This window comes from Tupaia chinensis, unplaced genomic scaffold (assembly GCF_000334495.1).
Source record: "Tupaia chinensis unplaced genomic scaffold, TupChi_1.0 Scaffold000161_3, whole genome shotgun sequence".
NCBI classification, from domain to species: Eukaryota; Metazoa; Chordata; class Mammalia; order Scandentia; family Tupaiidae; genus Tupaia; species Tupaia belangeri.
In genome coordinates this window covers 1,069,401-1,079,930 of record NW_006159634.1, presented here as the reverse complement: position 1 = coordinate 1,079,930, position 10,530 = coordinate 1,069,401, and the positions used below count along the sequence as shown (strand labels likewise).

The following is a 10,530-nucleotide window of genomic DNA, read 5'->3' as shown; positions in this document are numbered from 1 at the left end:
TCTTTCCCTCCCTCTAGTTCTGCCATCTGGTGCTCCACGTGTCGGTGCTAATGTCTCAGCACATGCAGTCTGGACCCGACACCGTGACCCTGGCTGTGTGGGGGACCGTCCAGGCCTGTCACAGAGAATGGCCCTGTGCCCTGGTGGCCTGACCGAGGCTGCTGGAGCTGGGTAAGGAGCCGGTGGTTTAGGAGACCAGGTCCCGGTCGCCCATGGCCGGCTTTTGCTTTTGCGGCTCTCTTGGGGTGCAGAGGTCTTCCAACCCAGGTCTTAACAGAAGCGGAGCAGCATGTGTGACGCAGAGGCCACCGAGTCTTCATAACTGGGCACCAGGTGGCCTTGCCAGACCTCTGCCTCTGCCCCCCCTTCTGGGGGCTGCCCAAGATGCCCCATGCTGTTTACGAGCCTGGCGAGGTTCTCCACTTTCGTAGAGTTAAAGATAATCACCCCCCTTTGGGGTCTAAAGGTGCAGCAGCTGAGATCCGGGGCGAGGCGGGGAGTAGGGGAAGGCATTGAGGGCAGCAGAGCCGGTCCCGCCCCCACAGTCTCACGGGCCACCTTCTCTCCTGGGCCTCGGGCTCTAGCACAGTCCTGACCCGGCCAGGTGCAGCCTGCAATGTTGCGTGGATGCCTACTCTGCACTCCCACCCCTCCTGGTTGCCCAGGCCCTGCCTGACCAGCCAGCTGGTCCCACAAGCAGTCAGTCTCCCGGTGCTGGGTGGGAGGGGAGGGCGCCACACAGGCTCTGCACAGGGCTTCACCCCGCCCACTCGCCCACTTGTGCCGTGCCGTGCCGTGCCGGTCCTTCCTGCCCAACCCACCTGGTGACCTGGCGAGCCACGAACTGCCCCAGGAGGTTCCTCCAGGGCTCCCACGTGCATGCTTTAGCTTCTCTACCTGTCAAACAGGAAGAGAAAGCCCCTCTGAGCTCTCCCACAGCAGGCCGGAGTCTGGCTGAGGCTCCAGGAAGGTCGTGCTGGTGAAATCGGAGCGCCCGAGGCCGACAGCACAGCGCTGCTGATGGAGACAAAGAGGCCCTGCTTCCTGGAAGGTGCGTGAGCAGCTGGCGCTGAGGGCCAGGTCAGGCGGCGCTACCCGCTACCCCGTCTGGCTTCTGCGTTTTACTGGAACCCTTAGGCAGGAAGCCTTCCCTGAAACAATAAAAAGATAATGTACTCCACCTGCTTTGTCTCTCCGTGCCTTTTCATGACGCTCTCCACCCCCAGAACCCAGAGCCCCCTTCCTCTGAGAGGTTGCACGTTCTTGGCTGTCGGCCTCTCGCTGCCGTTCCCTTTTCCTTTTGATAATGGACTGTTAGCGTCAATTCAGCGGAGCCTCCGGGCCCTGCTCTGTAATTCCCCATTTCACGGTACGGATGAATGTGCTCACAGACTGAGCCGAGCAGTGTGCGAGCCTGTTAGACTGCAGGGTTTTCCAGGTCAGCTTCAGGCCCGGCACTCATTAGTGGCCGTCCTGGGTCAGTGGCAGCCACGTTGACTGGGCAGGTGGAGCGGAAGCTGACGCCTGACATCACCCAGCCTCGGGGCCAAGCACGGTCCCCGCCTCATCAGACTCCTCTGGTCACTTCCCCATTTTCCGAAGTCCAATATTTTCCTAACTGAGCCGGCTCCAGGGGTTCATTGCCGCTGTAAGGGTGTCCCGGATTCGTTTGAATCAGGAATGGTGAGACGCACAGGCGAGGGGTGATTGTCATGAAGGAAGCTTATCCTGCCACCTGCAGGGTCACCTGGGGAGCACCTGGGTGGGGCAGGAGGCAGGGGGAGAAGGCAGGGTGTGGCTAGAGCCCTTGCTGTGGTTTCTGTAGGAAGGAAGGGAAGAGAGGCAGGGCCAACAAGCTTGGGGTGGACTTGTTTGAGTGATTTCAGGGCTTGGGGACAAGGGGTTGTCCCTCGGTGTCTAGTACCTGTTCCTGGGGTAGTTACTGCAGGGCATAGTGGCCCAGAGTGTGAGCGCCCCATGGTTTACACAGCAGAGGTCTACACTGCAGGAGTGTCACTCCTACAGGGGGTTGAGGGATGAGCTCTAGACTGGCCGTTTCCACTTGACAGGTGTGCTCAGGTGCTAACCATTGACCGCCCGTGGACAGAGGGCAGCCCTGGGGCAGTCGCCAAGGCCTGGGTAGCAAAGTCTCACACCGCAGGAGAAAAGACCATGATGAACGCACTTGTGGCTTATCTCGGTTGGGTCGTTTGACGACGTCTGCGTATCATCCCTGCACAGCTCTTCTCATCTCCCCCTGCACCTCCCTAAGCTGTCCAAGGCCGGTCCAGATTTACCGGGGCCCCAACTGGCTCTCCCATTTCCTCCTGTGCTACTCCCAAGCTGTCAACAAAGCAGTGCATTCTTTCTTTCTGTCCTCTCTTTCGTCTCCCCCTCCCTCTCTTCTTTCTTTTTTTGATGGCCAGAGGGCTCATCCGCTCATTAGAGAGACAGAGAGAGAGAGAAAGTGAGAGAGCGCGAGCACTCCCAAGGGGAGTATAGTCACACTGCGAGCTCTTCTGTATTTCTCCATCCTGCCAGGATTCTGGGCATGCTTGCACATATGTCTGATGTGATTATCAAGTTCCCGCGGCCAGGATTTGAACCACAGTCAGCCATATGGGATCCGGCTCCCTTAACCATCAGACCACAGGGCCAACCTGAGTGATCTTCCTACAGTGCGAGCTGGTTCATGTAACAGCCCTGCTCAAAGTCCTCAACCGTTTTCCATCGCCTTTGGGATATCTCAGCATTCTTAATTTGGGGGACATCTTTCATCTTTCCTGACATCTCAACAGAAATAATACTGCTTGGCTTCCATAAAGTCAAGAGGTCCGTCGCCTCATTTCTTGACGTTTCTTGCAGGCAGAACCAGAGTCAACGACAGAAACATCTTGTCTCCTGCTACATCGCAGGGAGGGTCCTCCTCCCACTGGGCCTGTCCTCCCTCCGCCACGCTGTCCTCCTCCTCTTTTCCCTCTTCCTTCTCCTGCTCTTGTCTTTTATTTTCAGCCAAACTCTGCTCACTCTCCAACCCTTGGCCAGACTTACCTTTCTGGATCTTGCCATAGGCGCCCCCTTCAGTTCCCACTCATCATTCAGCAAAAGTGTCATTCAAGTGCAAACTCCTGCAGAGCAATTGCTAAGAGTTACAAAGCCTTTCCACCGACCAACTTATGTCCCAAACTTTATACATATTATCTCTTTCAGCCTCCACAAGAACAATAGGTTTCTTTGTGACACAGACAGTGTTGTCTTCATTTTATAGACGAGACCGAGACCGCTGAGGCTGGGAGAAGTGAAGTGACTCTCTGTGTCCAGACCAGGTGCTCCCCATTCTGCACTGACCTCGCATTTATGAAGAGCAGCCATATGTGGGAGCTGGACACTGACTGTGGGCGCTGCTGGTCACCTGCTCTCACATGCCTGCCCCATGGTATTGATCAATACTGCTTTACTTTCCATTATTACACAAAGGTGCATCAGTCAGCATTTTCCAGACAGATGGGACCAAAGGGTCCCCCTGGATGTATGAGAGATCTCTCTCATGCTTGGGAGGCCTGGAAAGTTGGGAATCTGCAGGGGAGGCTGGCATGCTGAAATTCTGATTAAATGTTAATCTCATCTAAAAAATATCCTCCCAGAGACATCCAGACAGGAGGTTTGGCCAAGTATCTGGGCACCGTGACCCAGAACTGGCCGTATGGGGAGCTCTGAGTGGGAGGACGGCCCTGAGGAGAGCGGAAACACAGAGGCAATGCTGTGTTCAGGCCCGGGCTCAGCAGAGCTGATGAACAATGGCGGGATGGTTCCCGCCAGTTCTGGGGCGGTGTTATTTGTTGTTGTTGTTGTCGTTTTTTGGAAAGGTTTTTGCTATAGGGCGCGTGCGCTCACCAGAAAGACAGAGAAACAGAAAGGGAGAAATCGCCCCCCAGGGGGATGGCCATGCCGCAATCCCTTCTCCTCCAGTCTCCTCTCGGGATCTTGGGCACGCACGCACATATGCCCGGCATGAGTTTAAGTCACCGGGTCCAGGACTCGAACTGTGGTCAACTATATGGGAGTCCAGTGACATAGCCATTACACCAACTGCTGGTCCCTGGAGTGGTTTGTTGATCTGTAGACTGAGGAGACTCAGTCACAGGTGTTTTCTGCAGGCCTCAAATCGAAAAGTTACAGAGTGACTTAGGGCAGTCCTGTCCCCAGTGGCAGGTGTCAGCTGGAAGGAGGGCAAGATAGAAGTGTGGTGAGCTTGTGGGAGGTGAGACCTTGGCTGGGCTCAGCTGGACAGGGAGGCCATCCCCACATGGCCGAGTCATTAGGATACGGCAGGAAGGGAGTTAAAGGGGGGGATGACTGTGGGCCAGGGCATTCGGGGCAGGGGTGTGTGACTAGAGGGAACAGCCTGCTGGAGGAATGTGCTTCTCTCTCATGGAAGACATACATAAAAAAATGGAAAAAAAAAAAAGGAAAAATCTTTTTTTAAAAGCAATTATTTTTTAAACTTTATTTATTGATCTATTCTTATTTCAATTTGACCAGAGAGGGACAGAGAGAGAGAGAGAGAGAGAAAGTGAGAAAGCAAGCCGCCAGGTCCAGGACTCAAACTGTGGTTGGCCCTGTGGGAGTCCAGTGCCTTTAACCACCATACCACCTGCTAGCCCCAGACTGGAAAGATCCTTAAAAAATAATTCCTTAGCCTCAGACTAAGATGTGTAAAAAAAGTGAAACTCTGGTAGCAAATGTATTTGTACTTTTAAATTTTTATATTATTATTACTATTTTACCTTCAGTCACATGTGTATGTATGTGATTTGTATGTGTGTAATTACAGCATACAAAGTGAATTCTCCCAGCATGAATATACTGTACATTAGTCCAGTTCAAGATATTACCTTGCATGCTACCATCGACAGGTAATTTTCCATTTTTGTGTCCCTTAAACGTTTTGCTTCTTTTTCCCCTGGATGCCCTCTCCCCACCACCCCCCTTTTCCCGTCCTCCTCCCACACTGTCTCCAGTACCCACAGTTGTGCTCCACGCTTTTTTATACCTTCGTCATTCAGTTTCAGCCACGAAGCAATTGTGTATGCATGAGCAATTGCATTTTACAGTGGCACGGCCATCAGAAGTATTGGTAATATTGATGTGATGTCTAATCCCGGAATATAAGGTCTGCCTCGGATGGGCGCCTGACCGGGGCGCTCACAGAGCAGCAAGAACTTTCATGTTGCTGTTATGCTATTTAAGGAAACGCAGTGCAGCATTTTCTTCTCTGTATTTGCATAGGTCGTTGTTTAAAAGCATTTTTAAAAAATGTTAAGTGTTTATGTTAATCTATTGCTAGGTTAATTTGTCTGTTCATTATTATTAGTAGTAAAACAGCATATTAGGACATTTGGAAAATAAAAAATCACTCACAATCCTATCAGGCTATTACAACCTTGAGAGATGATTGACTGATTTAGGGCAGGGAAACTCTAGGCTCTTTCTGCCCATATTCTGATTAGTATTCAGACCTCTGAGATCTGAGCAGACAGTTAAGTCACACAGCATTCAAGTCCATCTAATCCTCATTTTCTCTCACATTTGGTCAGTACTATTGTGACTTAATTATTCTCTTGGACAAAGGGCCACTTAAAATGCTTCTCTTCAATTGAATATTCTGTTGTCAGTGAACTCTTTTTTTTTTTAAATTGCCTGAAGTTGGGTACTCGCCAGAGAGAGATGAAGAGAGAGAAAGGGAGAAAACACCCCCAGTGGGGCATGCTCACGCCACAATCCCTTCTCCTCCATTTCTCCATCCTGTTGGGATTTGGGGCATACACACACATGCACCTGGCATGTTTTTCAAGCTCCTGGGGTTGGAATTAGAACCATAGTCAGCCATGTGGGCTCTGCCGCCCTGACTCACTAGGTCATAGGGCCAGCCTTCCAGTGAATTTCCATTTGTATTATTATGGTTGGGTTTCCTCATCTCAGCTGTCCTGCGTCCTGCTCAGAGCCTCATTCACATGATGGCCACTGACACACGGGGGCCCAGGGTTCATGGCAGGGCAGGCTGTCCTGCGTCCTGCTCAGAGCCTCATTCACCTGATGGCCACGACACACGGGGGCCCAGGGCTCATGGCAGGCCAGTTCACGATGGAACAGATTTTTACACGAGGCCAGGACAGCTCGAAGGCCTTCTGCGTCCTGTGTTGGGAGAGCTCTCTGGGTGAAGGACGCTACCTACCGTTAAACAGCAGCACAGAGCTAACGTAACGTTGACCTGAGCTGCCTGGGACTGCGCACACACGGCTTCTGGCAAGTTCCACTCCTAACGCCTGAAGTTAAAGCCTGGTTGTAGCATGAGCTTTGAAACCACAAAACCCTCGTTCCTCATTTAGGTGGGGGTGACCTTTGTTCCCTGCAGTCCCTGTTGGGGGCTGGGCCACTAAGGGTAGTGTCACCAGCAGCCCCTGACACTTTCCGTGTGTGTAGGAGATACTTGAGCTTGCAAGGGTGTGAGGCCGCTGGTCTCTGGGTGCGACTTGGCCCTTAGTGGGAACTTGCCCCTTAGTCTCACCTTGACCTTTGTTTCCCGGAAAGAAAAGAGGTGACGCTTCCCTCATCTTTTTGTGTCCCTTCCTCCTGCCTTCGTCAGTCATTTACATCGTCTAACTGGGATTCCAAGCGGCTCCTGAGCTAACCGGAGCAGCATTTTGTAGCAGGTCGGGTGGGGATCCTCTGTGTGAAAGCCCCGCTCCCCGCATAGACTGACGTGCTTCAGGCCTTGGAAGTCACAGGGTGACATCAGACTGATGAATCTGGGAAACGCGTCCCAGATCAGTGAAGCCTTGTCCACACCTATGACTCTACGTGAAGAGCCACTCGCGTGTCCACACTTACAGGCGTGGAGCGCGTTCTCAGCTCTCAGAAAGCTGTCCGAGTATCATGAGGATTATTAAGTTTGGGAGTGGCTAAAGCAAGAAAACCATGTTATTTCAGGGGCTTTTCATTCCTTTTCAGAAATGTATTATTTCTCCCATCAGAGAGAAGCAGGCATCTCCCACAGGTTCTGGCGCCTCCATCCACCGGCCTGAGCCAGCGAGATCTGATAGCACCCGGAGGGCACACGGAGACCACAGGACACAAACCCGGAAGCTTCCCGCGTGGGTCTGGCTTCGTTTTCGCTGATGACCATCACACTGTGGCTTAGAAACAACTCAAGGCGAAACATGATACCGGGACTTGGCAATGGAGTATCGGTCCTCTCTGAGGTCACCGGACTTGGTGTTGATATAGAAAATCCAGCTGAATTATCCTGGGCTTCTCAGGGGCAGCCGTCTTTCTACCTTGCGTTATTCTAAACATTAAATACTCTAAAGAAAAGGGGGAAAAAAATAAGACATTTGGAGAGAAAGCCGCCAAATGCCTTCACAGCGATTTAGCTGAACTGGAGAAGTGGCAAGGCCAGGAGGTAGAGGGAGCTTGGTCCAGGTGGCGGAAAAGGTGTCTATTAACTAATCATCATCACAGTTCATTAAAAGGTTGCCGGAAGCCAACCTAGGCCGAAAGAGCTGTCTTTAGAATTACAGTCAGAGAAAGGGACACTGCATTCTTCTCCTTTCCCTGGGATGGCTCTTCTGGGAAAGTTGACAAAGAGGTCATTTCATCTGCTGCTTTGTCCCTCAATGACAAACATCTCTGTTCTGGAAATCTGTAAAAGAAAAGTTATAATTACCAAACATATGAAGAGATGCTCGCTCTCACTCCTCTTCTTTTTCTTTAAAGAATTACTTATTTACTTTTATTTATCATTGTTGTTATTCTAAAATTTGACCAGAGAAAGACAGAGACAGAAGGGAAAGTGAGAAAACAAGTTACCAGGTCCAGGACTTGAACTGCAGTCAGCCAGGTGAAAGTACAGTGCCCCAATTACCACACCACTGCTGACCCACTCACCCTCACTTCTAAACGAAGCCATGCAAATAGAAATATCAGGAAAGAATCATTTTATGTCCATAAACTTTATGTCCAAAAACATGATAATAGTAAAGTTGGTGGGCCAACTAGTGGTGTGGTGGTTCAGGCTGCTGGATCCTACAAAGCAGTCAGCATGGTTCGAGTCCTGGACCTGGCAGCTTGAAAAACATGCTGGGTGGATGTGTGCCCAAAATCCTAAAAGGAGAATGGAGCGGAAAGGATTGCGGTGTGGCCATCTCCCTGGGCGGTGCTTTCTCACTGTATCTCTCTCTAAGTTTGCCTCTCTGGTGAGCACATACACCCTATAGCACACACACACACACACACATACACACACACACACACACACACACACACACACACACACACCAAAAAAAAAAAAAAGAAAAGAAAAAAGAAAAAAAAGTGGGCCAGATTGGTGGTGGCAAGTGTCAAAAGTATTTATTGAAACATGAGGAGCTGCTCACCCTCAGTTCTAGTGTTGGATTGTCAGAAAAGTCATGACTCATTTTTGTAGAGAAAAACAGAAAACAATACGTCTTGGCTCTTCTGACAATCCAATAAAATTTCGGTGAACAAGTTCTACGCATCAGACACTGTGAAAGGCGAATAGAAATCGTCCACTCAGCAGTACCACTTCTAGACATTTTCTAAGGAAATAGTCTTTACTCCTACTCTATTCCAAAAACAAAAACAAAAAGCAAAAAGCCCTGCACTCAACATACATGTAAGTGAAGAGATTTTATGGGAACCTCAGTAATTAGAAATAACAGTGAAAAAGTAGAAGCCACGTAATTGCCCAGTGATACAGAGAGGTTTACTAAATGATCAAATCAGAGTCTACTCATTACATTACACTTACCAGCAGAACAGGTTATGGTTGAAATAACAAGTAATTCCAAAAATTGCTGTCACCTGACGTGCCACGACCTTATTTCCGTAATAGCTACAGGGTCATGTCAATGATCTGTTTTATACTGGATGAGCTGTGATAGCTTGTGTGTGTTCAGAAATGGGTCTGTTTCAGTGCGTTATAAGGTGTGTGCGCGAGTGGTCCGTAGTACGCCCCGCTCACCCTTTTGAAGTCTTCAGAGTTCGCAGTATCGGCTGCTTCATTCCTGATGTTGGTAATTTGCATCTTTTCTCTTTTGCCAGTCTTGTTGATGTCAGTTTTCTTTTCAGAGAGCTTTCTTTTTGTTTTATTTGTTTTCCCTGTTAATATCCTGGTTTTAACTTCATCGATTTCTGTTCTTATCTCTATTATTTCCCTTCTCCCACTGGCTTTGGGTTTATTTTGCTATTCTCCTTCTAGGTTTATAAGGTGGAAATTTAGATTCATTTGAAACTTGTTTTCTTTTTCTTTTTTTTGAAAGGTTTTCACTATAGGGTGTGTGCGCTCGCCAGACAGACAGAGAGAGACATAGAGACAGAAAGCAAGAAATCACCCCCCGGGGGGGATGGTCACGCCGCAATCCCTTCTCCTCCATTCTCCTCTAGGGATCTTGGGCACACACGCACACGTGCCCGGCGTGAGTTTTAAGCCACCAGGTCCGGGACACGAACCACGGTCGACTACATGGGAGTCCAGCGACACAGCCATTACGCTAACTGCTGGTTCCCGTTTTCTTTTTTAATATGTACATTTAGTGCTATAAAATTTCCCCCACGTGCTTCTGTAGTATTTGCCACAAATTTTGATGCGTTGTATTTTAAATTTCATTCAGTTCAGTGCATTTAATTTTTTTTCCTGAGACTGCCTCTGTGAACTGTAGATTATTTAGAAGTGTGTTGTTCAGTTTCCTGGTGCTTGGAGATTTTCCTGTTTTGTTTTTTAATTGATTTTTTTTATTAAAAAAAATCTGAAAAGTCATGAAAGGGAACCAGCAGTTAGCGTAATGGCTATGTCGCTGGACTCCCACGTAGTCGACCGCGGTTCGTGTCCCGGACCCGGTGGCTTAAAACTCACGCCGGGCGCGTGTGCGTGCGTGCCCAAGATCCCGAGAGGAGAATGGAGGAGAAGGGATTGCGGTGTGACCATCCCCCCTGGGGGGTGATTTCTCGCTTTCTGTCTCTATGTCTCTCTCTGTCTGTCTGGTGAGCGCACGCGCCCTACAGTGAAAAATCTCTCCAAAAAAAAAAAAAAGTCATGAAAAAGTTTTTCTACACAAAGATGTGACACGACTTCTCTGCTGACCCAATAGTTTGACTCCGTTGTGGTGGGGAAACATGCTCCGTGCGAGTCCTGTTCTCCCAGATGGGCTGAGGCTGGCTGTAAGTCCCAGGGTAGTCCTCGTAGCCTGATAGGAGTACAGCCACTCCTGGGTCCCTTCGGTCATCATTTGTGTGTTACGTCTTTTATATACTCTTTCCTTTCAATCCTCCTTTCTATTACAAGTGTCTTACGGGTGGCCTATATTTGAGTCATATATTTTAATCTACTTTGCCAGTTTCTCTCTCTCTTTTTAAATTTCGTCAGATGCATGCGCTTGCTGGAGAGAGACAGAAAGAGAGAGGGAGAAAGGGGGAGAGCCTCCCCACCCCATAGTCCCTCTCCATTTCTCC

The 10,530-nt window shown here is 49.7% G+C and overlaps 1 long non-coding RNA gene across 7 annotated transcripts in view; it reads left to right on the top strand.

Moving 5' to 3' along the window:
* LOC114007375 (uncharacterized) overlaps positions 1-7,747 on the top strand; it is a 9,013-nt gene extending 1,266 nt beyond the window's left edge. For 3 of the 7 annotated variants that reach the window (XR_003549013.1, XR_003549007.1, XR_003549011.1), the window contains one exon: positions 18-1,180. This is a non-coding gene — a long non-coding RNA (uncharacterized LOC114007375). Of the gene's footprint in view, positions 1-17; positions 1,181-3,268; positions 3,437-4,834; positions 4,917-7,011 lie in introns of those variants that run through there. The other 4 variants (XR_003549008.1, XR_003549010.1, XR_003549012.1 and 1 more) reach the window with 4 other exon arrangements.
* The last annotated feature ends 2,783 nt before the right edge of the window (positions 7,748-10,530 follow it).